General features: G+C 41.2%; 1 protein-coding gene across 2 annotated transcripts in view; it reads left to right on the top strand.

Moving 5' to 3' along the window:
• The window catches only part of mino (glycerol-3-phosphate acyltransferase mino), a 163811-nt gene that overhangs the window by 34841 nt on the left and 104666 nt on the right, over positions 1 to 24304 (top strand). The window lies entirely within an intron of this gene.

Below are 24304 nucleotides of genomic sequence, written 5' to 3'. Positions count from 1 at the left end.
GGAGATATACTAGGAATAAGGCAAAATGAGTTATTTACATTCGCATCTGTGTTTATCTAAAAAAAATATTCTCACTTTCTGTCGCTATATTCATTAGGTACTTATTGGCTGTCTTCCTGAACTGGCTTATGCTATGACTGGCTTTGACATGTACAGGCAATCTGTTCCATTCCTTTATTGCTGTACAGTAAAAGATGTTTGAAGCCTGGCCACTGACTGGGTACTACAAAGTTGTGCTCTCTTCCCCTAATACTATGATTGTTTTGGTTCCCAGCCTTGACAGAATTGGCAGCAAGATATTCTGGACACTGTTTTGTAAGCAATTTTGTAAACTTGATTTAACTTCAGTTGTTTTACTCTGTCTTCAACATTCAGCATATCCAATTGTTGTAATTCATTCTGGCCTAAATGCTCTCTTGGACCCAGGATGAATCTTACCATTTTGTTCTGGGTGATTTGCAGTTTATCTTTCATTATTTTTTTTTGTGTCAAGGCAGAGTACTATGAAAAGCAAGCGTAGTCCATATGACATTGTATAAGGGCTAAACATAGGGCCCTGCGAGCCTCAGTGGGTAGACACTGTGCTTGTTTTTAGAGGAACCTCAGTCTGGTATTCGCTTTCTTTACTACACTGTTCCCTATCAGTTCTCCTGATATGCATGGGTCAAAGGGGATTTCCAGATGTTATTCTGTTCATACACGCCTTAGGAGACAGGTTTGGAACAATTATTATTTCAAGGACATATTTATCTGTTTCTTTGAACATTTTTTCCATGATATTCTTTTTTAGCCTCGTTTTTTTTTCCTTCTCCCAGTTTCATAACTTTTTTGCAAGAGTTAAATTACAGAAACCAATTATCCAGCCATTCTGACATCTTAAGTTTGTACAGTGCACCTCATTAGACATTGTGTAACTAGGTCTGATTCTGGACAGTGCCTGTTGGGGTAACGTTAACTGTGAAACTAATGAATTAATGATGTTTTAAGTAAGAGTACTGGATTTCGCCTTATATATAATGTCGTGCCGAATAGGCAGAACTTGCGATCTTTGCTTAAATAGCAACGCTCATCTTGCCATATAGGACAAGCGAAAATTTGTGTATGCAATAATTTCGCCAAAATCATTCTGAACGTAACAAAAAATATATATTTCACTGTGTTTGTTTAGTATTAAATTATAGTAAACAAATCGAAAATATATTTAGTTGGGTTAGGCTAAAATAAATTGTTCTTGTTATAATAAGGTTAGTAAGTTTTCTAAGATTCTTTTGGTGCAAAATCATAGATTTTTACATCAACATTAATGAAAAAAATATATCTTTAAACGTATAAGAGAAATTTTTAGAAAAGACTTAATTTTAAATGAGTTCTTGCTAATTGACCAGTTTTACATATTCGGCACGACATTATATATATATATATATATATATATATATATATATATATATATATATATATATATATATATATATATATATATATATATATAAATTATATATATAGTGCAGGGATTCAGGGAAACCGGTTATTTTCATATAGTCGGACTTGAGTCCTGGAAATGGGAAGTACAATGCCTGCACTTTAAAGGAGGGGTTTGGGATATTGGCAGTTTGGAGGGATATGTTGTGTATCTTTATATGTGTATGCTTTTAAACTGTTGTATTCTGAGCACCTCTGCAAAAACAGTGACAATGTGTGAGTGTGGTGAAAGTGTTGAATAATGATGAAAGTATTTTCTTTTTGGGGATTTTCTTTCTTTTTTGGGTCACCCTGCCTCGGTGGGAGACGGCCGACTTGTTGAAAAATATAATATAATATAATATAATATATATATATATATATATATATATATATATATATATATATATATTATATATAATATATATGGCAAGGAGGAATAACATCTTGTAGGAGTGAGGAAGAGCCAGTTGTGAGTGTGGGGGAAGTTCGTGAGGCAGTAGGTAAAATGAAAGGGGGTAAGGCAGCCGAGATTGATGGGATAAAGATAGAAATGTTAAAAGCAGGTGGGGATATAGTTTTGGAGTGGTTGGTGCAATTATTTAATGAATGTATGGATGAGGGTAAGGTACCTAGGGATTGGCAGAGAGCATGCATAGTTCCTTTGTATAAAGGCAAAGGGGACAAAAGAGAGTGCAAAAATTATAGGGGGATAAGTCTGTTGAGTATACCTGGTAAAGTGTATGGTAGAGTTATTATTGAAAGAATTAAGAGTAAGACGGAGAATAGGATAGCAGATGAACAAGGAGGCTTTAGGAAAGGTAGGGGATGTGTGGACCAGGTGTTTACAGTGAAACATATAAGTGAACAGTATATAGATAAGGCTAAAGAGGTCTTTGTGGCATTTATGGATTTGGAAAAGGCGTATGACAGGGTGGATAGGGGGGCAATGTGGCAGATGTTGCAGGTGTATGGTGTAGGAGGTAGGTTACTGAAAGCAGTGAAGAGTTTTTACGAGGATAGTGAGGTTCAAGTTAGAGTATGTAGGAAAGAGGGAAATTATTTCCCAGTAAAAGTAGGCCTTAGACAAGGATGTGTGATGTCACCGTGGTTGTTTAATATATTTATAGATGGGGTTGTAAGAGAAGTAAATGCGAGGGTCTTGGCAAGAGGCGTGGAGTTAAAAGATAAAGAATCACACATAAAGTGGGAGTTGTCACAGTTGCTCTTTGCTGATGACACTGTGCTCTTGGGAGATTCTGAAGAGAAGCTGCAGAGATTGGTGGATGAATTTGGTAGGGTGTGCAAAAGAAGAAAATTAAAAGTGAATACAGGAAAGAGTAAGGTAATGAGGATAACAAAAAGATTAGGTGATGAAAGATTGGATATCAGATTGGAGGGAGAGAGTATGGAGGAGGTGAATGTATTCAGATATTTGGGAGTGGACGTGTCAGCGGATGGGTCTATGAAAGATGAGGTGAATCATAGAATTGATGAGGGGAAAAGGGTGAGTGGTGCACTTAGGAGTCTGTGGAGACAAAGAACTTTGTCCTTGGAGGCAAAGAGGGGAATGTATGAGAGTATAGTTTTATCAACGCTCTTATATGGGTGTGAAGCATGGGTGATGAATGTTGCAGCAAGGAGAAGACTGGAGGCAGTGGAGATGTGATGTCTGAGGGCAATGTGTGGTGTGAATAAAATGCAGAGAATTCGTAGTTTGGAAGTTAGGAGGAGGTGCGGGATTACCAAAACTGTTGTCCAGAGGGCTGAGGAAGGGTTGTTGAGGTGGTTCGGACATGTAGAGAGAATGGAGCGAAACAGAGTGACTTCAAGAGTGTATCAGTCTGTAGTGGAAGGAAGGCAGGGTAGGGGTCGGCCTAGGAAAGGTTGGAGGGAGGGGGTAAAGGAGGTTTTGTGTGCAAGGGGCTTGGACTTCCAGCAGGCATGCGTGAGCGTGTTTGATAGGAGTGAATGGAGACAAATGATTTTTAATGCTTGACGTGCTGTTGGAGTGTGAGCAAAGTAACATTTATGAAGGGGTTCAGGGAAACCAAAAGAACATTAGAAAACTTATCTAACCTTATTATAACAAGCGCAACTTAATGTAGCCTAATTTAGCCATAAGTTTATAATAATTTAATAATAAACAAACACAATGAAATATATTTTTTCGTTAGGTTCACAATGATTTTTGCGAAATTACTGCATACACAAATTTTCGATTGTCTTATTCGGAAAGAAGAGCATTGCTATTTAAACCAAAATCGCAAATTTTACCTATTCGGCACGACATTATATATATATATATATATATATATATATATATATATCTTTCAACACACCGGCCGTATCCCACCGAGGCGGGGTGACCCAAAAGGAAAAACGAAAGTTTCTCCTTTTACATTTAGTAATATATACAGGAGAAGAGGTTACTAGCCCCTTGCTCCCGGCATTTTAGTTGCCTCCTACAACACGCATGGCTTACGGAGGAAGAATTCTGTTCCACTTCCCCATGGAGGTAAGAGAAAATAAACAACAAGAACAAGAACTAGTAAGAAAATATTAGAAAACCCAGAAGGGTGTGTATATATATGTTTGTACATGTATGTGTAGTGTGACCTAAGTGTAAGTAGAAGTAGCAAGACATACCTGAAATCTTGCATGTTTATGAGACAGAAAAATGGACACCAGCAATCGTACTATCATGTAAAACAATTACAGGCTTCCGTTTTACACTCACTTGGCAGGACGGTAGTTCCTCCCTGGGCAGTTGCTGTCTACCAACCTACTACCTAGAATATATATATATATATATATTATATTGTGTACTCACCTAGTTGTGGTTGCAGGGGTCGATTCACAGCTCCTGGTTCCGCCTCTTTACTGGTCGCTACTAGGTCACTTCCTGCTCCATGAACTTTATCATACCTTTTCTTAAAGCTGTGTATGGATCCTGCCTCCACTACATCACTTCCCAGACTGTTCCACTTCCTGACAACTCTGTGACTGAAGAAATACTTCCTAACATCCCTGTGATTCATCTGAATCTTCAACTTCCAATTGTGACCCCTTGTTGCTGTGTCCCATGTCTGGAGCATCCTGTCTTTGTCCACCTTGTCAGTTCCTCTCAGTATTTTATATGTCGTTATCATATCCCCCCTATCTCTCCTGTCCTCCAGTGTGGTCAGGTCAATTACCCTTAACTTCTCCTCGTAGGACATGTCCCTTGCTCCGGGACTAGTCTTGTTGCAAACCTTTGCACTTTCTCTCATTTCCTTACATGCTTGGCTAGGTGTGGGTTCCAAACTGGTGCTGCATACTCCAATAGAGGCCTGACATAAACTGTGTACAGGATCATGAACGATTCCTTATTGAGATGTCGGAATGCTATTATTAGGTTTGCTGGGCGCCCATATGCTGCAGCAGTTATTTGGTTGATGTGCGCCTCAGATGTGTGTGTGTGTGTATTATTACTGTATGTGAAGATCTAAACTCGTGTGGGTCATTCAAAACAAGGTGGTGGAGAGACTACCCTCCGTCCACCAATCCTGAGACCGACACTACACTCTCATGCTCTGTTCTCCTATTTTTCTCGATTTTATCGCTTGATTCTTCATTGCCATTTTCCCTCTCATGTGGGTCTGAAGAAGTTTATCTTTTTACCTTGGTTGCCATGTTATCAATTTTTTTTAACATTACCCTTCACCTGAAGATAATTGCTGGTATTTCTACAACCTTCCTTGGTCTCTGGTATTGGTTACCTTTGTGTATGTTTTCTAGTTGCTTCTGGTCTGTCGTGATCTTCCTGTCGTATGTGATCAGGTCAGTGTAGGTACAGAGAGCAGCTGTTCTCTTCGTATCCCGGCTTCCGTGTTGAATATCTCGTGTAGTTTCGACAATTATCTCTTGAATCCCATTCCATTGTTCAGTGTAAAGAAAAGAAAAAAAAAGTATCCTTTAGGCACCACATTTTTCTCCGTTGACAACTGTGGCCTGTTTCATATTGTTGGTTTCTATTTTTTTTTATAACCTTTTGTGGTTACGTCTCACTTTTTTCCTATTAGTCGACGAGGACATTTTTGTTTTCGTCTTTTCTTTTATCGTTGAGTTATTTGGTTTACGTGGGGTGAAGGTTTTGTGGTGCGGGTCAGCATGGGTTTCATTCCATGGCCGTGCGGCTGCAGCTTCGTATTGAACCGTGGTCATAGGACGAGTTTTGCCGTGTCCTTCTTGAACGTCAGCAGGTGCTTGTGCTGGGTTGTTACAAATAGACTTAAGATTTTTTACCCTATGAGACGAAGTTATACAACAGGGAACCTACTGGCATAAGAAGTAAAAATCCTTAATATTTTTGTGTAATAAAAGTGCTTTTAACGAATCCTGGTCACCACTTTTTTTTTACCATACCATATATAAAACTCAAGTCTTTAAAGACGCACTATTTCTTAACATGTCTTCAGGAAAATTCATTCTCTGGATTGTTTGGATAATATTTTCCATGTAACCTTCTTCAGTATTTCGCTTTAACCTATAATTTTTATTCTCACTTATGTTACTGTTCATATCAGTTCATGGGTCATCTAATTTTTCTTTCAGTGTTGAAAAGAGATGCTACACTACCAACATAAAAATTGACAATTTTCTAGTGCTTTTATTTTAATATGAATTGGTATGAGATTGTTTACCCCTTAGATGAGGGGTTCTGCCAATTTTTGTACATCTGAGCCTAGTAAATGGCTTAATGGTCCACCGAGATTGACTTTAAGGGCTAGTTGATTGGTCCAATGAAAAAGCAAGAGGGGACTGGCTTGAATCTTGGTGACGTGTCCGGTTGTTATTAGACAAGCGTATGGTGACGTAATACGGGCGATGATTGCTAGGTACGTTATTGGTGGAAGAAGTTGATGACGTTGGTGTGCGGGACGGCCATTAGCCAGCGCTGGAGACACATGTTTGTGATTGGTTGTTGGCCCTACACTGGAGTGCTTCCTACTGCTCATTCTTGCCACACCTCGTGTCATAACCAACTCTCCTTCCTCCCCTCTTCCTCACTCTTCGTCATTCTCCTTTTCCTTCCCCTCTTCATATTAACAGCCCTGCTTCACCCCCTCCTCTACTACTCGCTTCCTTAACCCTCTTTCTCTCCCTCATCCACAACTGTCACTGAGTTTTTTTTTTAGGTTCTCCTAGGTAATTTACACATATGTTACTATTTATGATAATTTATGTAACTGTATGGGTACCTGTATCTGAATAAACTTATGTCATCCCCTCCTTCCACTTCCTCTTTTTCCCCTCCCCCACATCCTCCTTTTTCCCTCCTCTACATCCTCTTTTTCCCTTCCCCACGTTTTCCCTTTCCCTCTCCCACTGACTCCCCTCCTCCACTTCCCCTCCCTCACTTACTCAACCTTCCCTCTTCCACTTTCCTCTCCGCATACTCATCTCCCTCCACGTCTTCCCTTCTTGTGAATACCTGACGATATCCTCATTGCTCTGCTGAAGGCTCCTAGCTCAGGTTGACAGATTTTGGCGCTGGTAGTGAACCATCCTGTGTGATGGCATATGGCAGGGAAATGTAAATAGTCTTTGTTTCCATTTTTGGAACTATCATGTAGAATACTGTCAGGACACTGCTAATGTATTCGGTTTTGTTTTACAAGACTAGTATGATGTGTGTGTGGATGATGGTGTAAGTTTGCCGTGCGTGTGGATGATGGTGTAAGTTTGGCGTGAGTGTGGTAGTGGTGGAGGGACAGTGCTCCTGGAGCCTCGGTTCCGTGGTCTGTCTCGCCTGTCAAACGTGTCATTTATCTGTGTCAACACCTGTCAGAAAGGCTGTTTAGCAGTGTCAAACGCGATGTCATTCGGTCTTGTCAGCCGTGTCATTCAGTGGTCAACAGTGATTTCACAATCATGAGGAAGCGTTAAACCCACAAGGGTTATACAGCTCCTGGGTAGTGGAGGTAATGTGCGATCCAAGGAAGAGTGGGGATGCAATAATTACAGAGATCAAGGGCCCTTCGTTGGTTAGGTCACATAAGTCTACAGAAAATTAAAATCGAACCACAATTAAACAAATGAAAATATGGCGTGACACGTCTGGCAGCGTGGTGTCTTGGTGTATGTACACATTGTCCATGCATAGTGTCATGCATAGCGTGAAGATGTCTTGTGATATATCTGTTCGTGAAAGGTTTGCTGTAATTATAATTAACAACTATAAATTAATTTACTAAATTCATGTTGACAATATAGATACAACTACAGCATATATTTTAGGTATTGGATAAAACATGCATTTGTCATCATATCGTAGGCTCTGGCCTTTCTTCCTATCTCTTGTGTAGCTCTCTGCTCGTCTGAAAACTCTATTGATTCATTGTTGCTCTTGTTGCGTCCTTGAGCCTTGTCTTTGTGGGGTTACTGTTATTGTCTGGTTAATTTTGTTTTTATGAGTTGTGCTGATCCTTGTCTTTGCGAGGTGTGTGGTGATCCTTGTCTTTGTGAGGTGTTTGGTGATCCTTGTCTTTGCGAGGTGTGTGGTGATCCTTGTCTTTGTGAGGTGTGTGGTGATCCTTGTCTTTGTGAGGTGTGTAGTGATCCTTGTCTTTGTGAGGTGTGTAGTGATCCTTGTCTTTGTGAGGTGTGTGGTGATCCTTGTCTTTGTGAGGTGTGTGGTGATCCTTGTTTTTGTGAGGTGTGTGGTGATCCTTGTCTTTGTGAGGTGTGTGGTGATCCTTGTCTTTGTGAGGTGTGTGGTGATCCTTGTCTTTGTGAGGTGTGTGGTGATCCTCGTCTCTGTGAGTTATTATCTTCTGAACCTTGTTTTAACATAGTTATGTAAAGATATAACCTAAGGTAACCTAACAAAGCCAAATGTTATTAATGTAAACTAACTTCTAATGATTATGGTATTAAATTTACAAGGAAGCGCTGAATAAGCAAGATTATATTTTAATGTATTCCATACATATACAAGAAATTTTTGAGGCCACGAATATGTGCTTGGACTTTACTAGGTTACCCTAGGTTAAATATACATCATGTATATTTTATAAGCCCTTAATACCTGGGGTATACCTGGAGAGGGTTTCGGGGGTCAACGCCCCCGCGGCCCGGTCTGTGACTATGTACCCAATACCTAAATGAATAATTGACTACATTATGTATAGGTTCCATCAAACACCTTAACTACTGGGAACGCCAGGAAGCACTTGACCTGTACTCACTAGAGGGCAGGCGAGGGATATATATAATCTACACCTGGAAGATTCTGGAGGAACTGGTTCCTAATCTGCACACAGAAATCACTCCCTGCGAAAGCAAAAGACTTGGCAGGCGATGCAACATACCCCCAGTGAAAAGCAGGGGCGCCACTGGTACACTAAAAGAAAACACAATAAATGTCCGGGGCCCAAGACTGTTCAACAGCCTCCCACCAGCCATAAGGGGCATTACCAATTAACCCCTGGTTGTTTTCAAGAGGGAGCTGGACAGATACCTAAAGTCAGTGCCGGATCAGCCGGGCTGTAGTTTGTACGTTGGACTACATGCGGCCAGCAGTAACAGCCTCGTTGGTTAGGCCCTGATCCACCGGGAGGCTTGGTCGTGGACCGGGCCGCAGGGGCGTTGATCCCCGGAATGCCCCTCAGGTAGACTCCAGGTAGATTATGGTAATGGGTGTCTCTCCGAGGTGACGCTAACTTGACCTCTGTGTCAGCAGACGTATTTGCATATTGATCAACGAGGGATATTAGTATCCGGATAACCGTCCACGAGAAACGGATAAGCCCCGCTGAAGTATTGATCTGGCGTCTCGTTCCCATCCCCGCTAAGCCTCTTCCCCTCCTGTTTCCCCTCATCCCTTCCTTTCCCCCCCTCCCCTCCATTCTCCTCTCATATCCCCTTCCCCCGTCCTCTCCACGAAAAGAATGGTGTTCATCGTACCTCAGGCAGGAAGGACCCCACCCCTGGCTCCACCAATCAGTAGACAGGAAGGTTCCCGCTCCCCTCCAATCACAACCTCAGAACCTCATCACTACGACTATTTGATAATCTTATGTGTTGAAGGTGCTGGTGACGATGTATACCTCTTTTTTTTTCTTTATAGGAAGTAGACGATGAGTGGGGTATATTCAGTGGTGGTGTTAGTGATAATGGTTTGATCGGTGGCGTGACACATGAATTAGCGTGAGTGGCCGAGGATGGTGAGTAAGTGGCACCTTGTACTGACGTCATGGGTGGCGCGATGTGTCACGTGGCGCCTCCGTCACCTGGCCGCTACACTTTAACAAACACGAAAAATATAAATTAATATTAAGGCTTTAGTCATCTATAAAAGTGTATATTTTAACAATGTTAAGGATAGGGGGTGATGTAAAGAATTTGTAAAGAAAACACATGAAGATAATGAATGAATGGGAGGGAGGCTTCTTAACTCTCAGTTTACTGGGTACATCCACAAGGTAAAATTTATTGTGGCTGATAATCCACCAAAATAACTCTTCTTTTAACGCTAGTGCTGGGCTGGTTGTACATGCTGATAATTAAAAAAAAAGTGTCATTTTTAAGACTTATTTGGTTTAGCGCTTCTTTTTTGATAATAATAATAATTTAACACTTATTAGCGTTGTTTTATTGTTTCATCTTCACTGACCTCTGGTTCAGTATAAACAGTTTAAACAGTGATAAAAGAGGTTAAATGATGTTAAACGAAAAGGACGGTAGATAATGTTAACGTAAAGAGGGTGACAATATTTACGCTTAGAAAACCAACAGTAATATTACACAGGGTGACAAGTAACTTTACTACACTCTCACGACAATATACAAGGCTGATGTTTATATTAAAAAATATAGAATTCTCATCGTCCTACTTGTTAAGTAGCATTAAAAAGTTGTTTCATGTACAGCTATGATGTTGATGTTTCATGTTGAACCTCGGTACTGAGGTTTTATGTACAGCCGTGGAGTTGAGGTTTCAGTAGTGCGGGTAGTTTTGTGAAGCAGAGCGTGAAGCCAGCTTGGCCTGGTTCCCCAGTGTGGGTCTATCTTTAAGGATGCTCCCACCCTCTGGCTTGTTGTTACAAGGTACAGGTGTGGTGCTTATTTTGGTGGGTTTTATGCACTTACTAAACGGGTACACGCACATTTAATGCACAGTTCCAAGAGTAAGTATGAAGAAATTCAATAAGGTAAAAAAAAAAATAGTGGTAGTCAAAGTTACATACGTTAGGAAGTGGGCTAAGGAGCAGTCTTAACCCAGCAGAGGCAGATCGGTTAATATATAATTGTATATAGGCCTGTCAGAACTATGCTCGTCTTAGCAGCCTTAAAAGAGAGATGGACCAGGGGAGGCATGACAACGGAGTACAAGGTACTCGAAGATTTTGATAGAACAGACAGAAATAGACTGCAATTAAAGGCATGTAGGTGAGAGGTCATAGATGGAAGCTAAGAACACAAGTGTGAAATATTTAGCGTGAGTGGGCGTTGATCCCCGGAATACCCTCCAGGTGGGTAGGTGGTAAACAAGTATGTTGAGCTGCACAAGGTGTTGGAGGAAGACTCCATGAGTACTTTCAAGAGTAGAAATAATAGGGTCCAGGAGGCCAAAGGTCGGTACTACATTGCGGTCAGTTTCTTAAGGTAAAAGGCGGGCCCAGGAGCAGTCTCTTTATACCCAAGACTGTTCAACAGCTTTCCATCAAGGCAGGCGAGAATTGCAGAGCTGGGAAATATACAGAGAACCTTGACGGCTCGTATAAACTAGTCAAGCACCTTAATTACTAGGAGCGGTTGAAGTCCCTGGAGTTGTATTCCTTAGAATGCAGATGAGAAAGATGCATCCTACTGTAGCTAACACCTGGAAGATACCTGAGGGATTGGGAATCCCAAACCTGCACACCGTTATTACTACATAGGAACACAAGGGGCTTGGGAGACGGAATATGTATCTCCAAAGAAAAGCAGAGGGGCGATAAGTACACAGAGAGAACTCAATAAGTGTTAAGGGACTTCGACTCAGCACCCTCCCTTCATGCACAAAGGGGATTAAAAACAAACATTTAGCTGTCTTCAAGAGGGAACTCGACAGATTCCATAAAAACAGTGCGTTAAGCTGCGGTTGGTGGGCACTAACAGCTTGATCGATCAGGCTAGCAACCAGGAGGCCTGGTCTGGGCCAGCCACGGGGCCGGTGACTTCCGGAAGTGACTCCAGGTAAATTCCAGGCAAATACTTAAGGGGAGTTGCCAGTGGATCCCAGCTATCTTCAAGCGGGACCTAGATAGGTTCCTAGAGTCAGTTCCTAACCAGTTGGGCTGTACTTTATACGTAGGACTGAGTGCGGCCAGCAGTAACAGCGTGGTTGATCAGGCCCTGATCCACCGGGAGGCCTGGTCATGGACCGGGTCACTGGGGCGTTGGCCTTCGGAACAATCTTCGGCTAGATCCCTAATAACAACTCGGTGAGCCGCACTCACAACCTTATCCAGGAGTCATTCACACTATATATAGTATATGTCAAGCACATTTTGGAATATACAGCACCAGTATGAAACCCACACCTGTGATAATGCTGAGATTTACGAGGTATGAGCTGTGATGAGGTTAATGGAGCTTCACCTAATGAGAGAGTACATGTAGGTGATATGATAACGCCGTGCAAAATGCTGGAAGGAATTGATAGTGTGGACAGGGAGTATTCGAGAGGCAGAAAACAGGAACACGAGGGCACAGCTGCAAGTTGAAAACAGATGAGTAGGAAGTATTTCTTCAGCCTTAGAGTAATCAGGAAGAGGAATGACCTGGACAGTGCAGTGCCTTCAATAAGGCTCTTGAAGTCAGAGTGAGCCCAGTAGCGGCCAGCGAAGAGGCGGGACCAGGAGCAGAGACCCGACTCCTGCAATTACATGTAGGTAATTAAACACAAAAAAAAACAAGCTAAGTGTCTACCGACAAGTGCCTCTGACAACTGCTTACACGTGAATGTACGCACGAAAGGACGCACACGCTCAAGCATGTACACATGCACTCATAATCACTCAGGAAGGGAAAGTCATGCCTTTCCATCCTTGTAGACACACTACACTAGCCAGGCCCTCTCAGGGATATAACGAGGCCAGGACCACCTTCTGCCCTTGAGGCAGCTTAACCATAAACATATGGGTACATGGGGAAATAAAATATAGTTCCAAATAAAAACGAGGTGTGTCTCGGTCGCTCTGCTACCCTAGAAAGATATCCCCGTATCCCATAAACCCAGCTTCCTCTACCTCATCCCACACAAAAGGTATACAGGTATTCCTCACTTAACGACCTACATGTTTAACTACTAATTGACTTACGACCAGCTTTCCGACTAGTGTACTGTATGTCTGTTTTACTTTTTTAATGTTTTTTAATGCTTAATTACATTTTTAATATACAAAAAATGTTATAAATGGTGCAAAGGTAACATTAAAACAATATGTCAAGATGGTTGACACAAACCCACTACCAGTACAATATGCTTGAAATATCAGTAAGGGGCGGCTCCTTGCTTTAACAACCAGTTCGCTTACTGACCTACTCTCAGGAACGGACCTCGGTCGTTAAGTGAGGAGTACCTGTAATACAGTATGTGGCATAAGTTTATAATGCAGTTAAATATCAATGCTGAAGATTTGAAAACGGTCAGTAGACCTCCCATTCCTCAAGGTGAGGAGCTCTGGTGGCCTGGTGGTTAACGCTCTCGCTTCACACGGTGAGGGCCTGGGTTAGATTCCCAGCCAGAGTAGAAACATTCGACGTGTTTCTTTCCACCTGTTGTCTATGTTCCCCATCAGTAAAATGGGTACCTGGGTGTTAGTCGACTGGTGTGGGTCGCATCCTGGGACACTGACCTAAGGAGGCCTGGTCACAGACCGGGCCGCGGGGGCGTTGACCCCCGGAACTCTCTCCAGATAAACTCCAGATTCCCTTAACATACTTCAAATCTTCAGTGTTAATATTTAGCTAATTAGATTTTTTTTGCCGCACTCTGAGATTCCCTTAACATACTTCAAATCTTCAGTGTTAATATTTAGCTAATTAGATTTTTTTTGCCGCACTCTGCACTTATTTTTATCAGTGCGTTGGGATACGGGGGACTGATGATGCAGCAGCCTAAATACATCTAGCAAAACATTAAAAACTTATGCCACATGCTGTAGTATTCCTTTTGTGTGGGTTGAGGTAGAAGTGACTGATTAGGAAATGTGGAGGATACCTCTCACTGATCACGCACCGGCCTAAACAGGTCTACTGTGACATTCGATAGGAACATGCATAGCACATGATAGGTTGTTAAATATAAGAATGGCCTTCACAAATCTAGACAGAATAGTTTAGGACACAAGAATGATAAGGAAGCGTTTGGCATCTCTCCTGCAGTGAGAGGTCAGTGACGCATCTGCCGGAACTTATTTTCCCGGCCTTCACCCCTACCCCCTATATCTGCATGACCTCCTTCCCCCGAACTCTCTTCTGTTCCCTTTCTCTCATATTTAACTCATAAATGACCCTCTCTCTACCTGTTTGAATGATAGTGTTGTTGCCTAAGCGTGCGTACGAAGGTTAACAAATTACTTCGATTAATATCAAGAAGTATAAGTAACACGAGTTTGTCTTTTATTCGACTTTATTTTAGGTTAGGCCAGGTTGAATTAGATTTGCTTATGAGCACGAACGCGCGCACATATAGACGAGTACGTACATGCACGCACGCAAGCGAGTGATGAAAACTGGTGCAGTATATTTAATGTTTACATAAATACTTAGATACACATTTATATTTACACATACATGCTTTCTACTGGCATGATTGTTCCTTGTCTTCTCGAGTGTAATGAAGAGTTGTGAAGCACAACAGTGTTGATAAACACTGGAGAGAGCTTATATGCTGAAGGAAAACTCTTTCACAACAGTAGTAGTAATATACGTCGAATACTTGTGAGGGTATCATACTAGGTAGTGGACACACATGTCTCTAGTAAAGGTGTCCTGAGCGAGTGCGCTTGTGTTCACTGCTTTATTACAACTAGCTCCAGCATGATTCATAATCCATTTGAGCAGTCAGGAGACGCCTGTCATGATTCCTGACGAATAAACCACAACCACCACGATAGTAGTTGTAGGGCTAGTTAATAGCGAAGCTTTTTTTTCTGCGACTTGATGTTGCTTGGTGAAGTTTTTATGTGGATTACATGTTACTGGGTGGAATTTTTGCTTGTTGCTAGATAAGCTTTTGTAATGGTTACTAATTGTTAGGTAAACTTTTTGTAACGACTACTAGTTGTTAGGTAAATCTTTTGTAGTGACTACTAGTTGTTAGGTAAATCTTTTGTAGTGACTACTAGTTGTTAGGTAAATCTTTTGTAGTGACTACTAGTTGCTAGGTAAATCTTTTGTAGTGACTACTAGTTGCTAGGTAAATCTTTTGTAGTAACTACTAGTTATTAGGTAAATCTTTTGTAGTGACTACTAGTTGTTAGGTAAATCTTTTGTAGTGACTACTAGTTGCTAGGTAAATCTTTTGTAGTGACTACTAGTTGCTAGGTAAATCTTTTGTAGTGACTACTAGTTGCTAGGTAAATCTTTTGTAGTGACTACTAGTTGTTAGGTAAATCTTTTGTAGTGACTACTAGTTGCTAGGTAAATCTTTTGTAGTGACTACTAGTTGTTAGGTAAATCTTTTGTAGTGACTACTAGTTGCTAGGTAAATCTTTTGTAGTGACTACTAGTTGTTAGGTAAATCTTTTGTAGTGACTACTAGTTGTTAGGTAAATCTTTTGTAGTGACTACTAGTTGCTAGGTAAATCTTTTGTAGTGGCTACTAGTTGCTAGGTGAAGCTTTTGCAGTGGTTACTAGTTGCTAGGTGAGTGACTGCTAGTTGCTAGGTAAAGCTTTTGTTGTGGCTATTAGTTGTAGTGACTACTAGTTGCTAAGTGAAGCTTTTTGTAGTGGCTACTAGTTACTAGGTGAAGTGACGACTAGTTGCTAGGTGAAGCTTTTGTTGTGACTACTAGTTGCCAGGTAAAGTGACTACTAGTGCTAGGTGAAGTTTTTTTTGTAGTGTCTACTAATTGCTAGGTGAAGCTTTTGTAGTGGCTACTAGTTGCTAGGTGAAGTGACTGCTAGTTGCTCGGTGAAGCTTTTGTAGTGGCTAGTTGCTAGGTGAAGCTTTTGTAGTGGCTAGTTGCTAGGTGAAGCTTTTGTAGTGGCTAGTTGCTAGGTGAAGCTTTTGTAGTGGCTAGTTGCTAGGTGAAGCTTTTGTAGTAGCTAGTTGCTAGGTGAAGCTTTTGTAGTGGCTAGTTGCTAGGTGAAGCTTTTGTAGTGGCTAGTTGCTAGGTGAAGCTTTTGTAGTGGCTAGTTGCTAAGTGAAGCGACTAGTTGCTGGTGAAGCTTTTGTAGTGGCTACTAGTTGTCACTGAAGCTTTTGTATTGGTTGCTAAGTGAAACCGTCGCTATCAGCGGGAAAGCTGTACGTGTTTACATGGAAACTTTCACATTACCACAGGAATTGTTTAAGTGAAAAGTGGTTAGTGTTTATGTTTGTGGTTATGTTTATCTTTGTGGTTAGTGTTTATCCCTGTGGTTAGTGTTTATCACTTTTGTTATTTGTATCTTCGCGAGAGCAAATAGTGTAGGGTGGAAAGTGACTCCTCGTTGTTAGTGAAGCACTTCATTGTTCCTTCAGCTATTTCGTGCGAACAAAACGACACCTTTTTTTATACATGGCACTTATTCTCTTCTCTTCTCTCTCTCTCTCTCTCTCTCTCTCTCTCTCTCTCTCTCTCTCTCTCTCTCTCTCTCTCTGACTCACGAAATCGTAATGACACGATTGCAAACAAACCATACCCCGGCCGGTATTGAACCCGCGGTCAGAGAGTCTCAAAACTCCAGCCCGTTGCGTCAGCCACTAGACCAGCTAGCCATAATAAGATTCGTCCAACTAGGTATATTTCTACACCATACCACCTTCACCTTATCATACGTAGTGATGACCTAAAGGATTGCAAACTGATGGGCTACCCAACAGGTAAAAAAACAGTGCTGTTAAAATTCCAAACTAGCCTACAAAGAAACAACCTACTAAAAACATCTATTTCTATGAAAACTGATGTTTACGTCAATGAGTGCCTTACCAAAACAAGACAAAACCTTCTTCATCGGCTAAGAAAATTGCGCTATGCCCAAAAAATCCACCAGTGCTTTGTGAGGGATGGAAAAATCGCAGTTAGGAAACAGCCCACTGGGAAGAGATACTTCATCTCTACAGAACATGACCTTAAAACATTCCTAAGTGAGGCTGGACTAACAGAATCAGAGTGAAGTGCAGATAATACCCACAGTCCACAGTTAGTGTTATATTGTCATAAATTTGTGCCCCCCTAAAATTCTAATACCCCAACTACTTTTGATTGTCATTGTTGTATTCAACGACCATTTTACCTCATAGTCTTAATTTGTTTAATATCTACAGAATCTATCTCCGTTTTTTACAACTTTCCGCATCACTGTTCCATCTTATTTTATTATAAACTAGCCATAACTTGTCCTCAATAATTCTACCTCACTTTAAGAAATACTCAATTGCCCAATTTTATTCTAAAATCCCTATTATTGCCCAATTTTGCTTTAAACTATATTGATCAAACTTATTGTAAACTTCTTTTATTGACCATTTTTATTCTATACTTTTTTAAACTAGTATTTTCAACTACAACTTTTATATTATCCTGTCTACCATCTTACTAGCATATTATAACCAAGTCATTGCCATTTTTATTTGTATCTTTTTTTTATTATTCTTTTGCTACCTTAACTTGTGTATTTTATCCTGTCAATTTAAATCTAGTTATACTCTAATTCTTGTAAACAACTTATATAAGACCTTATTGCAATTACAATTGAGAGTCTTGTGCCTTTTTTATATTATTAGATTAAACTCAGTTGTACTATAGCTCATTGTAGCTCAATACATAGTCAATACCAAATCCATTATATTAGACCATAGTGCAATTACTAGTGAGAGTCTGGTGCTATTCTTAATTTGTATTTTTATATTATTAGATTAAATCTAGTTGTACTATAGCTCATTCTAGCTCAAAACATAGACTCCACAAAAGTCATTATATTAGACCTTAGTGCAATTACAAGTGAGAGTCTTGTTCTATTTTTAATTTGTATTTTTATATTACTAGTTTATACCTAGTTGTACTTTAGTTCATTCCAGCACAACACATAGACAACATCAACTTCATTATGTGTAGTAGTGACTATACTCTATATGACCAAAATACTCTAGCTATATACTTATCCAAACTTCCCACCACTACAGATACCAGTACTAGAACTCAACACACAACTCAGGATATAAATAACCATAATTTAAACCTAGAAGATGATTGATCACGTTGACCCTGATCTAAACCTCCATAATCTGATACCCAATAAAAACCTATTGGAAAGTAACTGCCTTTATTACACAGCATCACAAGCCAGCACTATCCTAAACAATGCTAAAAGTCTATCAGTACTTAACTACAACATCAGGTCCTTAAGCAAACACTATGATAACTTCCTGGCACTCCTTGAATCACTAAAGACACCCTTCTCCTGCATTATTCTTACTGAGACCTGGCTTAAGCAGGACACAATAGATATCTACCCTCTACCAGGATACACAGCAATTCACAACTGCAGACCAAACCAAGTTGGGGGTGGTATTGCAATCTATTACTCTAACCAATTATCTTGTATTAGCACCACTTGCTTTAGTGATGAATATGGGGAATACATTTTTGCTAATTTTACTGTAAAAAACCTTAAGACACCTATAACAATCGGTGCCATTTACCGGATACCTCACACAAACATCCCAAATTTCAGTGAGAACTTAGTCACTAATAACAAACAGACAAATGAATAAGCACCACCTTCTCTTAGCTGGAGACTTCAACATCAACCTTGGCTTACTAGATGATCAGCCTGTAACTGATTTCATCAACAATATGAACAACACACTTCTCATACCAACAATAACTAAACCAACCAGGCTCACTGAGACAAGTGCAACCATAATAGACCACATATGGACCAAAATACTAGCCCCCCTTAAATCAGGGATAATCACAGATAGCACTACAGACCACTACTCTACCTTCCTCCTGACAAACATTAGTAAACCACCACTTGAATACAACAAAGTCTCATTTAGACTCCATGACGAGGCCTCAATAAGGAAGTTCACAGCTGACCTAGAGACTGTTGACTGGCCTACAGAATTCTCCAAGGCCAATGGTATTGATGACTGGACAGACATTTTTCTTAACAAATTACTTAGACTATACAACAAACATTGGCCTATAAAAACGAAACAGATCACAAACAAACGGCTTGGTTGCCCATGGCTAACCAGCACCATTCTGAAATCCATTGACAAGAAACACCAATATGAAAAGCAATACAGACAGGGCTTAATACACAAAGATATTCTTAAACACTATTCATCAGTTCTCACCAAAGTAATAAAGAAAGCCAAACAACTATACTACTCCAGTAGATTCACAGACACTAGAGGAGATATAAAAAAGACCTGGAAAACACTCTCTTAGATTCTAGGGACCCACAAACTGAAAAAAACCAAGAATATTGTCCTAACTAAACCTAATGAAACACCACTACATCCCACTGACACAGCTAACAAGATAAACGACTTCTTCTCAACCATAGGATCTAATCTCGCCAATAAAATCCCACATACCAATGCCCATGCCGGGGACTACCTAGATGGGAATTTCCCAAATTCCTTCTATCTTGCACCAACTGAGCCCTCGGAAGTCACCGACATTATAAAGTCACTTAAAATAACTCGGGGAATCTGTCTCATGTCCCACCATTACTGTACAAGCGAGCGGCCCATATCCTTTCGCATGCTATTTCATTACTTTTTAACAAGTCACTAGAAACTAGCACCTTCCCGAAACTACTCAAGATGGCAAGGGTTACACCAATACATAAAGGTGGTGACCCCACAGACTTAAACAACTAAAGGCCAATATCAAACTTACCATTGCTATCCAAAATCTTTGAGAAACTCGTGCACAGGAGACTATATTCATTTATAACAGCACAAAACATACTCAACCCCTGCCAATTTGGATTCAGGAAAAATAAAAGCACTTATGATGCAATCATAAAAATGCTAGATCTGCTTTACACAGCATTGGAAAATAAGGAATATCCAATAGGAATTTTTATTGACCTAAGAAAAGCTTTTGACACAGTAGACCACGACATCCTACTCCATAAACTTGACCATTACGGTATAAGAGGCCATGCGCTTGCTTATTTCAAATCTTACCTTACTAATAGGTATCAGTACGTCACCATTAAAGACACAGCATCAACAACACGGCCACTTGATACTGGAGTTTCGCAGGGAAGTGTCCTTGGTCCCCTGCTCTTCCTCATATACATCAATGATCTTCCAAACGTATCCCAACACCTGAAACCCATTCTCTTTGCTGACGACACGACTTATGTCATCTCTCACCCTAATCTTGCCACCCTCAACACCATTGTTAACGAGGAGCTGATCAAAATATCGACTTGGATGACAGCCAATAAACTTACGCTTAACACTGACAAAACCTACTAGATTATGTTTGGTAGCAGAGCAGGAGAGGCACAAATTAACATTAAGATCGACAACACTCTAATTACCAGACATAATGAGGGCAAATTCCTAGGCCTATACCTTGACAACAACCTGAATTTCAGCACCCATATCCAACACATAACCAAAAAAGTATCCAAAACGGTTGGGATCCCCTCCAAGATACGATACTACGTGCCGCAAAATGCCCTTCTCACACTATACCACTCACTTATTTATCCATACCTCACCTATGCTATTTGTGCTTGGGGATCAACTGCAGCAACACACCTAAAGCCAATAATAACCCAACAAAAAGCTGCAATAAGAATAATCACTAAATCCCATCCCTGGCAACACCCCCCCCTCACTCTTCATATATCTAAACTTACTCCCTGTTCAGTACATCCACACTTACTACTGTGCAATCTACATCTACAGGACCTTAAACTCCAATATCAACCTTGACCTAAAATGCTTTCTTGATAGTTGTGACAGAACCCACAGGCATAACACCAGACACAAACATCTCTACGACATTCTCCGTGTCCGACTAAACCTTTACAAAAATTCAATGTATGTCAAAGGCCCTAAAATCTGGAACACCCTACCTGAGAACTCTAGAACTGCAGACACCTTCATCACCTTTAAAACTACCATTAGAAAACATCATATCTCCCTGATACACCCCATCAACTAACTCCACGAATACCACCTAGTGGTTCACACTTACACTCACTCACCCATTTGACCATAAACAGAAATATTAATCTCAATCTTAAAATAATGAATCCTATGATACTCCAATACTGAAACTATGTACTGTGCCAAAACAAAAGCATTCACATTGCTAAACTCACAAACTAGTATTTAGTCACTTAGCCATAATACCAACTTACCTCATAATTTGTAATACTTTAAAATAAAGAATTAAACTAAGTCTGCCCGAAATGCCTAGCCATGCTAGGCGTTCTAGTGGTACACTCTGTAATCATTATCTAACTACATGTAAGCCACACAATAACCAAATTCTGTAAATTCAACATTGTAATCCTTATAGAGAATAAACTTTGAATAGGCTGACGCGACGGGCTGGAGTTTTGAGACACTCTGACCGCGGGTTCAAATCCCGGCCGGGGTATGGTTTCTCTCTCTCTCGCGCTCTCTCTCTCTCTCTCTCTCTCTCTCTCTCTCTCTCTCTCTCTCTCTCTCGCGCGCGCGCGCGCGCGCTCTCGCTCTCTCTCTCGCTCTCTCGCTCTCTCTCTCGCTCTCTCGCTCTCTCTCTCGCTCTCTCTCTCGCTCTCTCTCTCGCTCTCTCGCTCTCTCGCTCTCTCGCTCTCTCTCTCGCTCTCTCTCTCGCTCTCTCTCTCGCTCTCTCGCTCGCTCTCTCGCTCGCTCTCTCGCGCTCTCGCTCTCTCGCGCTCTCGCTCTCTCGCTCTCTCGCTCTCTCTCTCTCTCTCTCTCTCTCTCTCTCTCTCTCTCTCTCTCTCTCTCTCTCTCTCTCTCTCTCTCTCTCTCTCTCTCTCTCTCTCTCTCTCTCTCTCACACACACACACACACACACATAACACACATGATAACAACGTATAAAATACTGAGAGGCATTGACAAGGTGGACAGGGATCGAATGTTTCAGAGATGGGAAACAGGAATAAGGGGACACAATTGAAAGCTGAAAACGCAGACGAGTCATTGGGATGTTAAGAAGTATTTCTTTAGCCTTAGAGTTGTCAGAAAGTGGAATAATCTGGAGAGTGAGGTAGTGGAAGCAAGTTCCTTAAATAGCTTTAAGAAGCGGTATGACAAAGATCATGGAATAGGGAGAGAGTGGATTAGTATCGACCAGTGAAGAGGCGGGGACAGGAGCTATGACTCGACCCTTGCAACCACATATAGGTGAGTGTACACACTCATTTGTTTTCCTCTAAGATTAGGCTCCTAGTTTCATCATTTAGTTTACAACACCTGTTATCCTACCTCAGCTGTGTTTAAATCCTGGCCTTTAAAAATATTTGTACAGCTGATTTGAAAGATTACTAATAATTCATATGTACAGGGAACAGCATAAAGTTGGAGTTAGCCTCCGGCTGCTGTATGACTCCTACAAGTTTGGCGCTTCTCCATAAATGTAATACTAATGGTAGTACATATTATTATTAGTAGTAAAATGTTCATAGCTGCCTGTTTCAGACGCACATCAGTTAATGAATGATCACTGATGGAGTACTGTCGATGGCTGCCCGCCTTGTGCTATAAAATCTCTTTTGGCAATACATGAAGTATGGCCAGGTGGGGGGGGGGGCCTTGAGAACATCGACCTTGCACATATCAATAAGACAACCAACATTTCTTTTTCCGGTGTTGGTTCTACGGAATTCAGTTTCAACTCAGCTGGTTGGCTTTTTGGTCTCTCTCTCTCTCTCTCTCTCTCTCTCTCTCTCTCTCTCTCTCTCTCTCTCTCTCTCTCTCTCTCTCTCTCTCTCTCTCTCTCTCTCCCCTCTCTCTCTCCCCCTCTCTCTCTCCCTCTCTCTCTCTCCCCTCTCTCTCTCCCCTCTCTCTCTCCCCTCTCTCCCTCTCCCTCTCCCTCTCTCCATCTCTAAGATGCAGGTACGCCAAAAATAGGAAGAGCTCCGGTGGGATTCATGTCAGTATGTCACATACTACAGCGTGGTGACGAGTCCAGTCTTTATACCACATTGGTGAGCTATATCACTTGGCTACTTTAAATAAGAACATAAGGATGGAGGAACACTGCAGAAGGCCTACTGGCCCATACAAATCCATTATGTTATTCGAATTTGTGGTGTTAAGCATTAACAGGAGTGTTACAAGAAGGCGAGAGAGATTTGCAGCTAACGCATGACTTAAATGAAAGCAAGACGAAGTTTCGATCCGTCATGGACTATTATCAGTTCGCAGATGAGAGAGAAAAGGGTGTAGGTCAGGTCAGGTCAGGGCAGGGCAGAGGTGAAACTTTTTGATGGGTAAAGCAAGAGTATTCTTAAACATCGTTTTGAGTGACAGTGTACTGAGAGGTAAGCATTTATGAAAGCAAAACCAGAGGCAAGTGTCACGTTAGGGATGCTGGTTCGATGGCAGAATCCTCTCTTCAAGCCTTCACAGACGCCTGACATAATTCTTAACGACGGCTTTGTTACTGTAGATGCTTGCCTCTCATAGAGAATGCCGAATTCTCTAATCGAAGAACTCTCGTGATGTGACCTGACCTTGATTGTCTCCTCACGTGATTTCTGTCTTTCTTCCCCCCGCTCGTGACCAAATAATAGTTCAGGACGGTTCAAGGCGTTGTTTAATCTCCATTTCTAGTTTGTGGTTTAATTATTGTAGCTTTTATTCTTCCGGATAAATGTGTGGTATGCAGGAAATGTCACGGGACAAGAGCCGGACACCAGGATAAATGGTCAAGACAGTTTACAAATATAGCGTAGTGTTTGTTAATAGACGTTTGTTTGTATGGCTTCACTTTCTCAGAATATTGGCTAAGCTACTAGTTTTCTCTTGACTCCTTCCCCTTCCCCCACATCCTCTCTTCCCCTCCCTTTCCCCTGCTGTCCGTGTTCCAACGTCCACGTTTGTTAGTTACTCATGTAAACAGATGGTCGCCAGGTTGTGATTTTGTGGCTGATTGATTACCGTGATCTTTCATATTTTTGGTCACTGTTCTGTTTGGATGCATATATGAATAGATTTTTGCATTGGTCTTTCTGGTTATTACGAGAGGAAATGAAATGAGTGTTGAGTTACTTTTGCAACGTTCCGGGTGGTCTCTTGTATGATTTTTAGAGTTTACCTTGCGTGTAGCTTACGTTGCCAACGACGAGCGTTGCGTCAGTAGTAGCCAAGTTGAAGTACCGTGACGTAACGTTAGGTCCGTGGACCCTGGGAGACAAGCTGGAGGCCAGACCGGTGTGTCTACTCTAGCAGATACAGTATTGTCCCTTTTATTTGAAATGAGTTGTATATCAAGAATGTTGACACCATCGGTTGTCTAATAGCTGAGTGGGTTATTACGTTAGGAAATATGCACTGAAAAGCAAAATTTCAAAGCCGTTTGTTGGGAGGGTATCCAGCACATCCCTCCACCGCCTCTAGAGAAGCTTCATCCGGTGGTGGGGTGATGGTGGTGGTAGCGGCAACGC

The sequence above is a fragment of the Cherax quadricarinatus genome, chromosome 48, assembly GCF_038502225.1.
Source record: "Cherax quadricarinatus isolate ZL_2023a chromosome 48, ASM3850222v1, whole genome shotgun sequence".
NCBI lineage: Eukaryota > Metazoa > Arthropoda > Malacostraca > Decapoda > Parastacidae > Cherax > Cherax quadricarinatus.
This window is presented reverse-complemented; position numbering and strand designations above follow the sequence as displayed.